At 41.5% G+C, this 17,172-nt stretch overlaps 1 protein-coding gene across 1 annotated transcript in view; it reads right to left on the bottom strand.

Annotated features, from left to right (window-relative positions):
* Positions 1–17,172, bottom strand: part of LOC131485122 (uncharacterized) — a 240,932-nt gene that overhangs the window by 63,675 nt on the left and 160,085 nt on the right. Inside the window, exon 3 of the mRNA XM_058684176.1 lies at positions 6,813–6,877. The gene's annotated coding sequence lies outside the window, so the exon portion shown is untranslated. The remainder of the gene's footprint in view (positions 1–6,812; positions 6,878–17,172) is intronic.

The following is a 17,172-nucleotide window of genomic DNA, read 5'->3' as shown; positions in this document are numbered from 1 at the left end:
CAAAATTATCTTTCAAAGTGGCCGTACCATTTTGCATTACACCAGTAATAAGTGAGAGTTCTTCTTGCTACACATCCCTGCCAGAATTTAATGTCAGTGTTCTGTTGGCTATTCCTTTTTTTTTTTTTCACCCATTTCTCCCATCTTCTATCCCCACCTCTGGCAACCACCAATCTGTTCTCTGTACTGATGAGTTACTTTTTTTTAGATTCCATAGATAAGTGAGATAATTCGTATTTGTCTTTGTTTGACTCATCTCACTTAGCATAATGTCCTCAAGGTCCATGAATGTTGTTTCAAGTGGCAGGATTTCCTTCTTTTTATGGGTTAATAATATTCCATTATACATATCACATATACAGTAACTATTCATCCATAGAACAGTCAGTTTGTTCCCATGTCTTGGCTATTGTAAATAATGCTTCAAGGAATATGGTGTGTGCAAATATATCTTTTTGTGATAGTTATTTCACTTTCTTTGGATAAATACCCAGAAGTAGAATTGCTGGATCATGTGGTTATTCTATTTTGCATTTTTTGAGGAACCTCCATACTGTTTCCCATAGCGGCTGCAACAAGTGAATGGGGGTTCCTTTTTCTCCATAACCCTGCCAACACTTATTATTCCTTGTCTTTTTGATACTAGTCATTCAGACAGGTATGAGGTGGTATTTAATCGTGGTTTTAATTTATATCCCTGCTGATTAGTAATGTTAAGCATCTTTTTATGTTACCTGCTAGCCATCTGTATATCTTTGGGAAAGTGTCTATTCAGGTCCTCAGGCTATTTTTTTTTTTTTTTTACGTTTATTTTTGAGACAGAGAGAGACCGAGCATGAACGGGGGAGGGGCAGACAGAGAGGGAGACACAGAACTGGAAGCAGGCTCCAGACTCTGAGCCATCAGCCCAGAGCCCGACACGGGGCTCGAACTCACGGTCTGTGAGATCGTGACCTGAGCTGAAGTCAGACGCTTAACCGACTGAGCCACCCAGGCGCCCCAACCTCAGGCTATTTTTAATAGATTTTTTTTCTATTGAGTTGTATGAGTTCTTTACATATGTTGGATATCAGACCCTTATCAGATATATGATTTACAAATATTTTCTCCCATTCTGTAAGTTGTCTTTTGATTTGTTGATGGTTCCTTTTGCTGTGCAGAAGCTTTTTTTTTTTAAATGTTTATTATATTTATTTTGAGAGAGAGTGAGAGAGAGCACCAGCAAGGGAGAGGCAGAGAGAGAGAGAGAGAAAGAATCCCAAGCAGGCTCCCCACTGTTAGTGCAGAGCTCAACATGGGGCTCAATCTCATAAACCATAAGATCATGACCTGAGCTAAAACCAAGAGCTGGACACTTAACCAAACGAGGCCACCCAGGTGCCTCAAAGTGTGTAGAAACTTTTTTGATTTGGTGTAGTCTCACTTACTTATTTTTGCTTTTAGGCCTTTGTTTTTGGGGCCAGATCCAAACAATCATTGCCAAGATTGATGTCAAGGAGCCTATCACCTATGTTTTATTCTAGGACCTTTAAGATTTCAGGTCTTACATTTAAGTATTTAGTACATTTTGAGTTGATTTCTGTGTATAGTGTAAGATAGGGGTTCAGTGTTATTCCTTTGCATGTGGCTGTCCAGTTTTCCCAACACAATTTAAGAGACTATCCTTTCCCCATTGTGTATTCTTGGCTCCTTTGTCATAAATTAATTAACCATATATGCATAGGTTTATCTCTGGGCTCTCTATTCTCTTCCACTGATCTATGTGTCTGTTTTCATGTCAATATCATACTGTTTTGCTTACTATAGCTTTGTAATATAGTTTGGGCCAGTTTCATCTGGTCATTCTAACAGGAGTATAGGGATATCTCATTGTTGTTTCCATTTGCATTTCCCTGATGACATCTGATGTAGAACACCTTTTCATATGCTTGTTTACCATCTGTACATCTTGGGTGAGGTGTCTTCTGAGATATTTGGCCTATTTTTAAAATCAGTTTGTTACTTTTCTTTCTGTTGAGTTTTAAGAATCATTTTTATATTTTGAGTAATAGTTTTTTATCAGATATGTCTCTTGCAATCATCTTTCCCAGTCTGTAGCTTCTCTTGACAATATCTTTCACAGAGTGGAATTTTTTTGTTAACTCTAATGAAATCCAGCCTAACATTTCTTTCTTTCATAGAGTACACCTTTGGTGCTGCATCTAAAAAGTTGTTGCCAAACCCTAGGTCATCTGGATTTGCTCCTAGGTTACCTTCTACGAGTTTTATAGTTGTGTGTTTCATGCATAGGTCTGTGACCCTTTTGAATTAATTTTTAGGAAGTGTGTAAAGTCTGCATTTAAATTCATGTTTTTGTATGTGGCTATCTAGTTGTTCTGGGATGATTTTTTGAAAAAAAACTATCTTTGCTCCAATGTATTGTCTTTGCTCTTTGTGAAAAATCAATTGACTACATTTGTGTGTGGATTTATTTCTGGGCTCTCTATTCTGTTCCACTGATCAATTTGTCTATTTTTTTCACCAATACCACATTGTGTTGATTACTGTAGCTTTATAGTTAGTCTTAAATTTGGGTCTTGTCAGTCTTCCAACTTCGTTTTCCTCCTTCAATATTGTGTTGGCTATTTTGGGTCTCAGTTTCTCCATATAAACTTTAGAATCCATTTGTCAATATCCACAAAATAATTTGCTGAGATTATGAGTGGGATTGCATTGAATCTACAGATAAAAGTGGGAAGAACGGATATACTGACAATATTGAATCTTCTTACCCATGAATATAGAATATTTCCCCACTTATTTAGCTCTTCTTTGATTTCTTTCATCACAGTTTCATGGGTTTCCTCATATAGATCTTATACATATTTTGTTAGATAAATACCTAAGCAATTCATTTTGAGAGATGCTAATGGAAATGGTATTGTGGTTTTAATCTCAAATTCCACTACTTCACTTCTGGTATATACAAAAGTGACTTGTAAACTAACTTTGTATCCTAAAAGTTTGTTATAATCACTTATTAGTTCCAGGATTGTTTTTATTGATTCCTTCAGATTTTCTACATAGACATTTTCTACATAGACAATCATGTCATCTGCAAACAAAGATAGTTTTATTTCTTCCATATATATATACATATATATACACACATACATATTTTTCATTTTCTTCTCTTAGTGCATTAGCTAGAATTTCCAGTATGATGTTGAAAAGTAGTGGGAGAGGGTGAGAGAGGACAACGTTGCTCCTTGTTCCTGATACTAGTGGTAAAAGCTTTGGGCTTCTCACGATTAAGTATGATGTTAGCTACAGATTTGTCGTGGCTATTCTTTATCAAGTTGAAGAAGTTTCCCTCTATTTCTAATTTACTGAAAGTTTTTATCATGAATGTGATTTTGTCAAATGCTTTAACTGCATCTGTTGATATGATCATGTGATGTATTCTTCTTGAACCTACCGATACGATTTATTACATTCATTGATTTTTGAATGTTTAACCAGCTTCACATACCTGATACAAATCCCACTTAATTGCGGAATGTCTTTCTTTTTTACATTGTTGGATTTGACTTGCTGATATTTGGTTGAGGATTTTTGCATTTACATTCATGAGAGATATTAGTCTAACAGATACTGTGTCTAACAGAAATGAATACAAAATGTTCACCAAAAGATATAAGGTACTCAGAGTAATCAAAATCATAGAGACAGAAAATAGAATGGTGGCTACCAGAAGTTGGAGGGAGGAGGAAATAGAGTTAGTGTTTAATGGGTATAGAGTTTCAGTTTTGTAAGATGAAAAGAGTTCTGGAGATGTTTTTTGGTGATGGTTGCACAAAATTATGAATGTATTTAATACCACCAAACTGCACGCTTAAAAATGGGTAAGGTGGTAAATTTCATGTTAACCACGATTTTAAAAATTGAAAAAAAAAAAGAGAAAGAGATACTACAATGTTCAGAGAAGCACTATTTATGATAGTCCCCCAACAAGCAATTACCCAAATATCCATCAGCTATAGAGTGGATAAATTGTTGTATATTCACAGTGAAATACTAGACAGCAAGTATAAAGAACAAACCATTGGGTGCCTGGATGGCTCAGCTGGTTAAGCATCTGACTCTTGACCTTGGCTCAGGTCAAGATCTCATGGTTTGTGAGTCTGAGCCCCACGTCAGGCTGTATGCTGACAGCACAGCCCACTTGTCTCTCCTCTTCTCTCTCTCCCCTCGCCTGCTTATGTTCCCTGCCACCACTTCCAAAAATAAAAAACAAACTATTGCTACCTGTAAAAACAAGATGTTTAGTGAAAGAAACCAGAAATGAAGGAGTACATATTGTATGATTCCACTTATATTAAATATAAAAATAGCAAACACGAATTTGTGTTCTTACAAGTCAGGCTAGTATGTACCTTGGTGGGAGGGAGGGGGGAAGGTTAGTGACTGGAAGAGGGGGTAATGGGCTCTGGGATACTGGCAGTGTTCTGTTTTTAGTCTGGGTGTTGGGATGGTTAGCCTGAAAATTCAATGGGCTATACACTGATATGTGCACTTTGTAGTATGTAAATTACACCTCAAGAAAAAAAAATCAAAACAACAAAATTAAACACAAAAAAATTGTTTCTATATAACTTTGCTTTATGTTACAGATGTGGAAATTGAGGCTCAGAAAGGTTAAATGATATATGTATTGTCACATGATTTTCAAGAAACAGAACTGAAAATGTCCAAGGTGTGGGGGCTGCAAGTTCTGTGCACTTTCGCCTACACATCAGAGTAACTGTTGGTTATTTCCCTAGGAGATTTAGAGGTTTTCAGTTTGTTTGTGTTGTTTTTCAGGGGGGCAAAGTGAGAGTGAGTAGTGGGAACCAGTGCAGAGGAAGTGGACCCATGAGCAATATATGTAAAGCACCTTGGTCAGAGCTCAGCACATAGTAGAGCCTTAATAAACACTACTTTTCACTCACACACATCCCCCTTTCGAGGGAAATGACATGGAGAGAATGTTGAGTGCTGGTGGCTTTGGGGTAGACACTGCTCACTCCAGGACAGTGACTAGCCTAGAGTCTTAGGCTTCTGTGCTGAAGCCTCTTGTCTCCACCGCCAGAGCAAACTCTCCTGGGGGTGAGCAAGTGAAGCGAAGGCTTCTGGTTTAGGCTAGTATTCCTTGTTGCCTTCTGGGCAAGCAAGGAGCTGACCTGTGGGGTAGAGACCCAGTGTGGGAAGGAAGGGGGGTGGTCCTGATACCTCGATGTCCAAAAAGTGTGTGTGTGTGTGTGTGTGTGTGTGTGTGTGTGTGTATGCGCGCGCGCGCGCGTGTGTAAGGCGGGCTCCTTTATGCGTCCTGCACTGACATTCTTGCTTGTCACTTCTTTTGTGGTGTCTGAGTCAATCTGGGCAGGGCAGAGGGTACACACTGATTTCTGCTTAGACAAAAGACAACCGTGTGCTCTAAAGCTGCTCAGCACCCTTAGAAACCTGTGTTTTCAGGTCTGGAAGCTAGCGTTGTCCCTTTACCCAGATGGGCAGCAAAGGTTTTCCCAGGAAGCATCCCTGCCAGCCATGGATTTCACATCATGACAGCGACACCTTGTGGCCTAGCGTGAAAATCCAACCCGCCCCCTTCTGTATTGGCTCTGGGACCGAGGGGAGGAGTTTAGGGAGGTTCCAGACCCTGCTCTTTACACAGCTTCCAGGAGTCCTTAATCCCTACGCTGCCAGTTCCGCACAACTCAGCCCTTAATCACATCCTGTCCTGGGTTGCCCTCTGTTTCATGTGTAATCATTTAAAATCATTTTGTCCACCAAATTAGACTAAGGTTTTGGGGCTGGAATTATTGGAATTACAGAGCTTTTAGAGTTGGATGGGAATTTAGGGTCTTCTAATTTGACTCGTGGGTTTTTCAGATGGGAAACAAAGATGCTGGGGGGTAAGGGGAATTGCCCAGCTACTTAAAAGGGAGGTTTGGACCCGGTCCCCAATCTCCTGAACACTTCCAGTCCAGTGCTTTCCATGGCACCGTGCTATTTGTTTGTGTCACCCAGAGTGCTTGCACATAGTAGGGACCTGGTGTACAGTGAGTACTCCATAGATACCACCTGACTGACAGATCTTTGCCCTCTCCACCCTACTTGCCTCCAAAGTGAGTTTTCAATTGTCATCTGGACCATCTTCCACTTCTGGGCCTCTTGAGAGTTCTGATCAATTAAAGTAGCCACTTTTGCCATAGTAGGCCATTGTCATCTCCATTTATAAAGCACACAGTGTGGATTCAGGAAAGAGGAAATGAAAAAGAGATACACAATTTGAAGTAAAAGTCCCAATGCCAGCCATCCAATCAGATCAGCGGCTACAGTAGACTCCATAGGCTCTAGCTCAGTCCTCAAACCTAGATGTGCATCTAAATTCCTGGGAATCTTGTCATATGTTACGATTCAGTAGGCCTGGGGTGGGACCTAAGCTTTTGCATTTCTAACAAGCTCCTAGATGTTGCTGATTCTGTCTTTCGAGGAACAGGGATGTAGGTAACTACCCTACCCTGACCCAGGGCTTCTCAGAGAGTCACTAGCCCAAACTGAACCTCTCCCTCCACCTCAGCTCCGCTGACTGTGGCTTCAGGAAAAAGGGAAAGGAACTAAAGCAATGGTGAACATCGTAGTCCCTCAGTGAGTCATTCCAAGTCCCTTTCCTCACCCTACTCCCCCTCTTCTCCCCAAGATTCTGCTGTCAGACAGTCTGGAAAGAGGCAAGGTTGAACCTGACCAAAACACTGCACGGAAAAGGGAAGATAGACTTGCTGTTGACATACCTTACAGTTTTCCTGAGGAATAGCCTTGCTTGGTTGCCATGTTGTATCTAGGTGCTGTGACACCCCTATAAGGCAAAGAGTTCTCTTTTTAATCATAAAATATATTTCAATTTATATTTTAATTTAGTTTACTTATAAGATATATTTCTCGATTATGCATATTTTCAATTTTACTATTCTTTTCCCACCACTAAACACACCAAAAAAAAAAAATCATTAATGCTAAATCGAAGAAAGGAAGGAAATGGGAATTTACTAAATCACTACTTATGACCAAAATTATGATGAATATTTTTATGCATAACTCAATCCTCACAATGGCCTCACAAGATCGTGTTATTACCCTATGCTATAGATGAGGACAGTAAAGCTCTGGGAGGTTGCATAAATTACCTAGGATCACCCAGCAGTGTTAGGAGCACAGATAAGTTTGGTTGAAAAGTTTCTTTCCACTATAATGATAATAGAAACTAATATTTGTGCGTACCACGGACCAGACACTGTTCTAAGCATATACATTAATTTGCATAATCTTCACATCAACCTTAGGAGGCAGATACTACAATCACTCCTGTTTTACAGATGAAGAAACTGAGGCATAGGAAAGGCCAAATTACTGGCTGAAGTTCACACAGCTAATAAATGATGGAGCTGGTATTTCAATCCAGACAGCCTGGCTCCAGAAAACTACTCTCAAACACCATTCTATATTGTCTAACAATTCCCAACCAATTTTTTAAATCTCACGATTGAGTGGAAATTGCCTCCCCCATTGTTATGTCACCCTTTCTTTCTCAGTGTATCCTGCTCCCCCCAGAAAAATCCCATTTACCACACTAGTAAACGCCTATATATTTGTTTTTCAACTGGGATTGCCTAGGGCTTTGGACTCTCTTTGTATCTGGCAAAGGTTGGAATCTTCTTGAAGAACCTTCCTCCCCACTGGCTGGAAGGTGGAGTCGGAAAGAGTTTGGAGAGTCATGTGCTTCTCCATTGACTAATCATTCTACCCCACCTTGTCCAGCTGGCCTAAGAGGGAAAGCAAAAAGATGAGGTTGGCTGGCAAACTGAACTCCTACAATCTGGCCCTATAGGAGTCCACTCTATAGACACAGTAAATGGTGGGTATGTACACAGGACTCTTTCCCTACTGACTGGGAATGTTTTGTCACTCTATTATTTTTTAACTTATTTCCTATATACCTATCACACTCCTGCATCTTGTTTTCCTGCCTGAAGGACTCCCGTGAGTGTAAGTAATTCCATATTTCTGTGTGTACAGAAGTTGCAGCCTTGTATACCCATCCTGGCTCTTCCCTAGCTGTGGGACTATGGGCAGGTTATCTGAGCTTTTTTGAACTTTAGTTTTCTTACCTGTAAAACGGGGATAATGAAAATCTACTTCAAAGGATTGCTGCATAGGATTAATAATTTATCATAGGTCTACTAACTGTAGCTATTTATTAATACAATTTATAAATACATTCCTTCTGAGCAAATGAAACCCTTGAATGAATTTAAAGAAAGGTTGAGAAGGCCGACCTGATAGACCCCAAACTAACAAATAACTCCCTTAACTTCTTTAAAAAAATGCACATCTAGATGTTTATTATTTTGGGTAAGAACTGGGTAAAAAGAGAACATTAAAGGTTATGGGAAGGCTCCCAGGACAAGCTTCCTCAACATTGTATCTTTGCGGGGGGGCTAGGCTAACTCAGCAACTGATGGTAGAACAAGTCTCTCAAACTCTCCTTCGCCTCAACCATGACACAGCTCTGAATTCAAGCCTAAAGCTTTCCATTGGAAACTTCTAGAATGACAGGCGCGCGCGCTCGCTCTCTCTCTCTCTCTCCCTCTCTCTCTCTTTGAGGGGGTGGGAGGAAGAAGAGGAGCACTTTCTATGAGCAGAGCAAGGTAATTTATTTTGTTGTTGCTTTTGGAGAGAAAGCTGTTATTGAAGGAACTTAAGGCACCGTGGTAATATGAGTGTGGCTACTGATAAGACTGAAATCTTCTTTGGAAAGAAGAAACAAAATCTGAAAGCAGAAAATAGTTTTTCTTGTCTCTGAAAGGATAATAGACACTAAAATAAGATGATTGGTTTTTATTGGTCTTTTTTATGCTTGTTGTGTCTAATGAATGGGGTATTTGTCTTGAAAACCAATTTATTCTCCAAATCAAGATACATCTGGTTTATTGATTGCAACATCCCTGCTTTTTTTTTTTTTAATGGGTTGTGTTTGACTTATAAAAATAAAATAAAATACAATTAACATCATCCATATGCTCATTGCAATGAACACATAACTTGGAAGTTTTAAACTCCTGGGACTGGGTTTCTAATGTGATTACAATGGGTCATAAAAGTGGCTGAGAGAACTAGTTTCCCAAGTTAGGGTGTCTATTTACCATCTACTGGCGTCTATGACACTTTGGAGTAAGACAATAATCATCTGGGAAGAAATGACTACTGTTGACTCATCAATCCATCAACTTTGCACTAATTACAGTGCCTCAGTTTCCTTATTTTATAAAGTGAAGACTGCCTCTCTGGAGTGTTTGGAAAGCTGGGGGAGATAATAGTCTTTGAGTGCTTTGAAAATTCAGAATATATTATAAATGCTAAATAATAATAATAACAATAATAATAGGGAGTCTTTAATAACAGGGGTCCTTTAATAATACTCATCAAGTATAATAACATTACAAACCAGTGGGAACAAGACAGTGTGCATCTCTGTCTTCTTAATCATTAGTTTGTATCATGGGAAATTGGTGGGGGATTGGCCCCTCGTTCTAGTTGCTCATGGTGCCTAAGAAGGCAGAACCCCTCAGTAAGGCATCTGCTCTCTCCTGGAGTCTCCAGTAACGCTTGGTTGCCGTTAGGAAGACACATGCACACGCAATTGGAAGGTGGGGAGGACGCAGGCATTACACTTCAACTCCTATGCCCTGAGAACATGATTTTTAAATGTCCATTGCTAACTGGTTGGGGAAAGAAGGAAAGGTACTTGGAGACCCAAGAAAGTCGTAGGCAGGGTGGTTTGGCCTATGCACCAGTGTGGCCACCCAATCCTGCCACGAGATGGCGACAATCCAGCTGGAAACGCCAGCCCGGGGGTGGCCCTGTCGGTTTCCAAGCGAGAAAGGGCTTCCTCTCTCAGACACAAAGAAGGGATCTTTCGAGCCTGAAAAAGGCATCTGGGGGGACTACGAGCGGGGACTGAGTGCCTTTGCTGCGACTAAATCTTCCCAGAGAAAAAGTAGGCAGCTTCCTTTTCGTCCCCCCGTGGGTTTCTACGTCATGGGACTGAAACGCTTGGGGGGATATTGTGCAAAAGCGCCCAAGAAAATTCCAGGTTTGACCTCTCCCTCTGCCCAGAGGCCGTCCAGCTGCTTTCCGGACCGGCGACATTCCCGGGATTCCGGCAGGGGGAGCGGGTGCTTCCCGGGGCGGGGCGCAGGCAGCTCGGCTGTGCGCCCGCCTTCCCCGGCCCTGGAGCCGACTGGGCACTCGGGTGGGACCTGAGCTGGGCAGGGTGAACCCATCGCTGCGGCCCCGGTGCCTTGGAGGCTCAGGACCCCGAACCGGAGCACCAAGAGGCTGTATTCCTAAGCTCTGGAGCTGGGAAGCAGCAGCAAAGGAACCCGCTCCTCTCCCACTGCACATTTGCCTGGGAAAAGTCCGCAGGCCTTCCTGGGTTGGGGGCGGGGGTTCTCTTTGTTTTCTTTTTCTTTTGTTTCGTTTTGAATGTAAGGAACCGCCACACCCGCGTTTGTCTCGGGCTAGAGTAAACTTGCTTTGAAACGTGGAACTATTGGGAAACACAGATTCCGATCTCCAGGTTCCAGAGAATGAGGTGCCAAGCGAGGCGTATGGAACCCTGCTGGGCTGCAGAGCCCTGGGCCTGGCCAACCTGGCCTCCATCTTCCAACCCTGGGCTTGACTGTGTCAGCCGTGGTCAGACCCCTACTCCTCCAGCCCAGGTCTTGGCCAGCTCTGACGAGCACGGGTGGGAAACAGAGAACAACAGGCTCGCTAGTCCCTGACTGGCCTCAGCCTACCACTTATCTGCTCACCCTTCTGGGGTTCGGGTGGGAGTGATGGTAACAGTGAGCACTGATTGAACAGGTGCCACGCACAATTACCTCATTTAAGGCTCGCACATCATTACCATCTCCATTATACAGATGAGGAAACCAAGGCTTAGGGATGCTGAGTAATCTGCCCAAAGCCACACAACTCTTGACTAGTGGAATTGGGATTTGAATCCAGATCCACATTTCTCCAAAGCACCAGGCAGTAGTACCTCCTTAGTTAGTTCCTACAGCCAAACTGGGAGAGAGTGGGTCAAGTATAGACATACTTGGTGCTATGATTGTGCTTACACAGTGGGTCAGACCACCAGGGATATTTTGGACTCTGCTTTTAAATGTGTGTTGTAGAATTGGACTAGTCTAGCTTGCCGTCTTTCCTTCCTCACCCAAATGTTTACTGAGTGTATATTATATACTAGGCACTGAGACATTGCAGTGAGCAAGACAGACCACACTTACTATGTAACCTTAGGCAAACTGCTTAATGTGCGAGTTAGTAATTGATTCGCATCCCAACCCACCCTCTGTATGTGATTTTGAAATGCTGTAGCTGGAACTCTGCAAACATTTCTCTTTTGTTGCTGCTCCTGTTAAGTTTTGCCAATAGGGGCGCTAGAGGGGGCTTAAGGTAGGAGGGGGAAGGACACACTCGTTGGTTGCCTCGCTATTCCTGTCAACCTCCCCCAAAGCGTTGGTGGTAGGTTCTGGCCTCTGGTTGCCTTTAGCACCCCCATGCAGCATCATTGCGTCCCCTCAAGGAGGTGACTCCCCCCCCCCCCCCTCCCCGCCATAGTCTGAGCCCAGGCTCTGAGCCCCTCCTCTGAGCTCCTAGATTTTCATAAGCCTACCTCTTTCCTTTGTTTCCCAGTCCTGGGGTGGTAGCCGCTTCCTCCATTCACTATTTCTGCGTTACTTTAATGTTCCCCTCCCCCTTTTTAAGTTCATTTATTTATTTTGAGAGAGAGAGAGAAAGAGAGGGAGAGCAAGGTGTGCACACATGAGAGGAGGAGGGGCAGACAGAGGTAGAGACAGAATCCTAAGCAGGCTCTGTGCTGTCAGTGCAGAGCCTGATGAGGAGCAATGTTCCCTCCCCCCACTCCCCACCCCAGTCCTCCAATCCTATAACCAGTGGTGTGATGGTGAATATTTAATAAACAGCTCTCCAGAAAAACAAAAACAAAAAGAACCCTGATTTGTAATTTTCATGATTGCTGATTTTCATAAATAAATAATTTACTGTGGATAATTTTCAACTACCAACATGACATCACTGGAGTTAAGCTGGTACTGATGAGGGATAGAAGCAGAAAAACATTTACCTTTAGCCCAGAAGGCTGACTTATAGTTGCGATAAGGATCAAATAGTTGCTGGCTTCTACATTCTTAAAGGGTCACATGACTGCCTGTACATCTCACCGATAGTTAACATTGAGCTGAATGATAAACACTGGAGAAATCTTGCAAAAGTAGTTTTAAGAGTAGAAATTCACAGAAGACATTTATGATCTAATACTCATTGCACGTCCCCTCCCCCTTGAGCAGTAAGCATATAACCACCAGGTTCATACAGCAAAAGTGCAGCTCTTTCTGCCCACTGGTCCTATCCCTGTGCCATAATGAAAACACCTTTTTGCACCAAAAATGTTTCAAGAATCCTTTCTTGACCATTCCCTCCCGACCCCACATCAGTATGAGCAGTTCCAGTATACAAATGCCTGCAGCCAATTCCCTATAATAAATTCTCTCTGTTGAAGGACCTAGTTTGCTTTCTGTTTTTATGACTGCGCCCCAACTTAAGCTTCTGAGCTTAGTTTTTTTTGTTTTTGTTTGTTTGTTTTTAACTGTAAAATAGAACTACTACCATTTCTTCCATCTAACTCACAGAGTTGTTGGCATTATATGAGACAATACAAATAAAACACTCTGAAAACTACTTCTAAGAATTTGGTAGTATAACACAATTCCTGGACGTTTCTGCTAGAAGGATATAAAGCTGGGATGAAGAAAGTCAGCAAAATATTTTAGTGACAGCTCACAGAAGTGTTCCAGGTGATTTTAGAACCTAGGGTGACCTCAGACCAGGTGTGGAGCTTGGTGACTCAAAATCAGCAGTGGTCATGGTAGTAACTGGGTTACAATATTACAACGTGTGTGTGTGTGTGTGTGTGTGTGTGTGTGTGTGTGTGTGTGCTTTGTTTTCCAATGACCCTCAGACTGAATATTGTGCAAATCAAGAAAGTACACAAAGCCAAGGGGAAAACAATTGAAGTCATCAAACTACCACCACATGTGCAGGGCAGCATATATACATTGTACCACTCAATCGTATAAAGGAAAGGAAACTTCTTATTTTCCCTTAGCTGATCTAATTTCCCCATCAAGCTCCCTACCCAGGAATAGTAAGAGGAAGAAACAATCTTTAAACTTGCAAATCACCAGTATCTCTATTTGTGCCATCTAAATAATCTCTTTTGAATGACCCCAAGTTTACATAAATGCTTAGTTCTCCCACTTCCTCTCCCACCCCTTTTCAAGATGACGTTTCAAGTTATGTGGAAGCTTATATGACTTCATGGCACCAGAAGAGAAGAAGACTCAGATCCACTGAGTGACCTCTGCTTCCTAGCCTGGCCCCTAGACTGGCCTCATCTAGTCTTTTGTCTCTCACTGGCACCCATACCTAGAGTCTGATTTTTTAAAAGCACTACCTACTGAGGCATCTTCATCCTGACTTGAGGGTGGTTATTCCATCAGGCCTTTGCCCCTTTGTGTTGCCTTGCTAAGGTGCTTGGGAACTGCTAGATTCTCCGTATGCCACACACAGGCTGTAGGGAGCCAAGTATGCTTCTCTGCTCGCCTGTCCTCTCTGAGATCACACCATCATGTCCCCTCCCTGTTGGATGTAGAGAAGATAAAGACTGGGCTCCTAGAAGCCTAGGGTTATACCATGCCTGGAGAATGGAGTAATTGAATCCTAGTGATTTGAGCACCTCAGCACCTAACCAGTTGTCTCTACAGTCTCCTCATCTTGAGGCTCAGCTGGGAAGGAGAGTTTAGATCCCTGGCATTGGCTTCTGACCATCTCTATCTCCCTTTGGATCTCATATCTCTCCTTTCACACACTTCTACCTCTTCAGAATGAACAATCCTTATCATAGTCTCCTATCCTAGCTATTATCCATAGCTAATAATAAAGTGCACTTGGGGACACCATGCTTCATGGGTAAATGGCTGAAGGAGTATCTGTCTTCTCTACACTATGGAAGAAACTCTGGTTAATATGGGAGCCTCAATAAAACTAGGAACTATGGGTTATGAAGGGTGAAAATATTCTCAAAATATTGTTCACATTATACATATATATTTCAATACAATAATCAACAAAAATAGAGCACAGTAACATTCTCATCAATGTTCTACCAAGAATAAAGTGTATTTTTATAGTTAAAAAATCCTGGGTCCCTCTGCTTACTAAAGTCATGCATTCTTATTGTAAAACAAATAAAAAATAACAACCCAAAAATCTATTTCTAGATGTTCAGTGAAGGGAGGAAAGTTCCTCAGTTCTGGGTTGGCCAAGGGCCAATGTTCGTAGAACAGCACAACCTACAATGAGATTCTTCCCTTAGAAAGTGCCAGCATCTGTTCAGGGGCTAACCAAGTATTATTCCTTTAAAGTCACTGGGACTCTTCTAATCTTCCTTTTGAGAATCACGGTCCAGCAAGGATATTTTCCCTTGAGTTGGGGAATTATGAGTTAAAGAAAAAGAATGTGGCCTGGGGGCCAGGCTGAAAGGTGGGATGAGGCATAGAAGAATCACAGATGCAAAGTGCATACAAAATGTGTGTCTCTGGCTGTTTCCTTCCTTCCTTCCTTACTTTTTACACAAATAGTGAACATTTATTTTTTGCCAGACCCTATATTTCTTCCTATACCAAGATGAGAAGCAGTCCTTGTCCTTAAGAAAAACATCAAAACATATATTTCAATACAGCAGTAGGAGCCCCAAAACGTGGCTTGGGGGAAGTGGTGGGCATAATGTCATCTATTCCAACTTCTACTCTTTGACAACACCAAATGCTGACAGGATTGTGGAGCCACAGTAACTCTCCTTCATTGCTGGTGGGAATACAAAATGGTACTGCCACTTCGGAAGACAATTTGGCAGTTTGGGTTTCTTTGTTTTGTTTTTTTTACAAAACTAAATGTACTCTACCATTTGATCCAAGTAGTCATGCTCCTTGATATTTATCCAAATGAGTTAAAAAATTTAAAAAATTTATGCAAAAACCCGCACACAATTGTTACAGAAGCATTCTTAGAAGCAATCAAGATGTCCTTCTGTATGTGAATGGATAAATAAACTGTAGCACATTAATACAATGGGATACTATTGAGCAATAAAATGAAATGAGTTACTGACATTTCTACCAGGAAGATGTACAAATGGATAGCAAGTACATGAAAAGATGCTCAACATTGCTAATTATTAAGGAAATGCAAATCAGGGGTGCCTGGGTGGCTCAGTCGGTTGAGCCTCTGACTTTAGCTCAGGTCAAGATCTAGCAGTTAATGAGTTCAAGCCCCGTGTCGGGCTCTGTGCTGACAGCTCAGAGCCTGGAGGCTGCTTCAGATTCTGTGTCTCCCTCTCTCTCTGTTCCTCCCCTGCTCTGACTCTGTCTCTCTCTCTCTCTCAAAAAATAAAGATAAAAAAAAAATAAAAAGAAAAACTTACAGAAAATAACAAGTGTTGGTGAGGATGTGGGGAAATTGGAACACTTGTGCACTTTTGGTGGGAATGTAAAATAGTGCTATGGAAAGCAGTATGGGAGTTCCTCAAGAAATTAAAAATAGAATTAACATGTGATCCAGCAATTACACTTCTGGGTGTATACGCCAAACAACTGAAAGCAGGGTCACAAAGAGATATTCTACACTCATGTTCATTGCAGCATTATTCACAAGATCAAAAAGGTGGAAGCAGCCCTTGTGTCTAATGATGGATGGATGGGTAAATAAAATAAATGGAATAGTATTGAGCCTTAAAAATGAAGAAAATTCTCTCATCAGTTACAACATCGATGAACTCTGGGGACATTATATTAAGTGAAATAAGTCAGTCACAAAAAGACAAATCCTATAAGGTTCCACTTACATGAGGTACCTAGGGTGGCCAGATTCATAGAGACAGAAAGTAAAAGGGTGGTATCCAGGAGCTGGGGGGGAGGGGAGAATGAGGAGTTATTTAATGGGTACAGAATTTCAGTTTTGCAGGATGAAAAGAGCTCTGGAGATTGGTTCCACAGCATTGTGCATGTACTTACCACTACTGAACCATACACCCAAAAATGTTAGAATAATACATTTGTTTGCGTATTTTAATACAATTTTTAAAAATTCAGCAGCAGTGGTCCAGGCGATAGATGCATTAGTAATCATATTAGGTATCAAAAGCCTCTGGGTTTTGTTCAAGAAATGAAAAAAAAGAAACTGGGATCAGGCTGACTGAAGTGTGATGCATCAACCATGTCATCTGTTATTTAGGGGTTTTTTTTACACACACAGACAGTTTTTGCTGACCTCTGGATTTGCCTAGGGTGACCAGAATAAGATCATCTGTATTAAAATTATCAACGCAAAAGAAGAAAGACTTTAGAAAGAGCTAAAATAAGGAAGCTGACATATGCCATATAACAACTTGCACACAAGTGGTGAAAGGCCAGAGGGCCACAAGTCCCAAGAAAAAAATGGACTCTAAAATCTACAGTTAGGAAGTATATCCATAAGAAGAGAAAGTAGCAAGAATATCTTTCCTGGTTAGGAGGAAGGAATTAGCCAGCTCTAGGATACTTTCCCAGGACCTACTCATTCCTCTGCATTATTTTTGAACAACTTATGAATGAGCCACAATACTCATTTGAGCTAAAATATAACCACCACCACCACCACCACCACCACCAAAAAAAGATTTGTATACTTGAGAACCAGAGGGGAAAATGATGAAAATAGAAGGAATGACTATAAAATATTATGACTCACCGCCCCCCCCCCCCCATAAAGAAATAGAATGTTATATATCCAAATGAACATTGTCTTTTTTGAAAGAAATCAATCTGAACTTCTTGGGTGCATTTGCTACTCATTCCACAAATTCTACCCTTGCTTGTGTCCAGCTTCTTCAGGAACTCTTATACTGGCATTTGCTTTCAGTGGTGGCAAACCGTCTCTTGGAGGTCAGCTTGAGTTTTATAACTGCGTCGT

Source organism: Neofelis nebulosa, chromosome 9 (genome assembly GCF_028018385.1).
Source record: "Neofelis nebulosa isolate mNeoNeb1 chromosome 9, mNeoNeb1.pri, whole genome shotgun sequence".
In the NCBI taxonomy this organism is placed as follows: Eukaryota; Metazoa; Chordata; class Mammalia; order Carnivora; family Felidae; genus Neofelis; species Neofelis nebulosa.
Note: the sequence above shows the minus strand (reverse complement) of the source record. Positions and strands in the feature narration are given on the sequence as shown.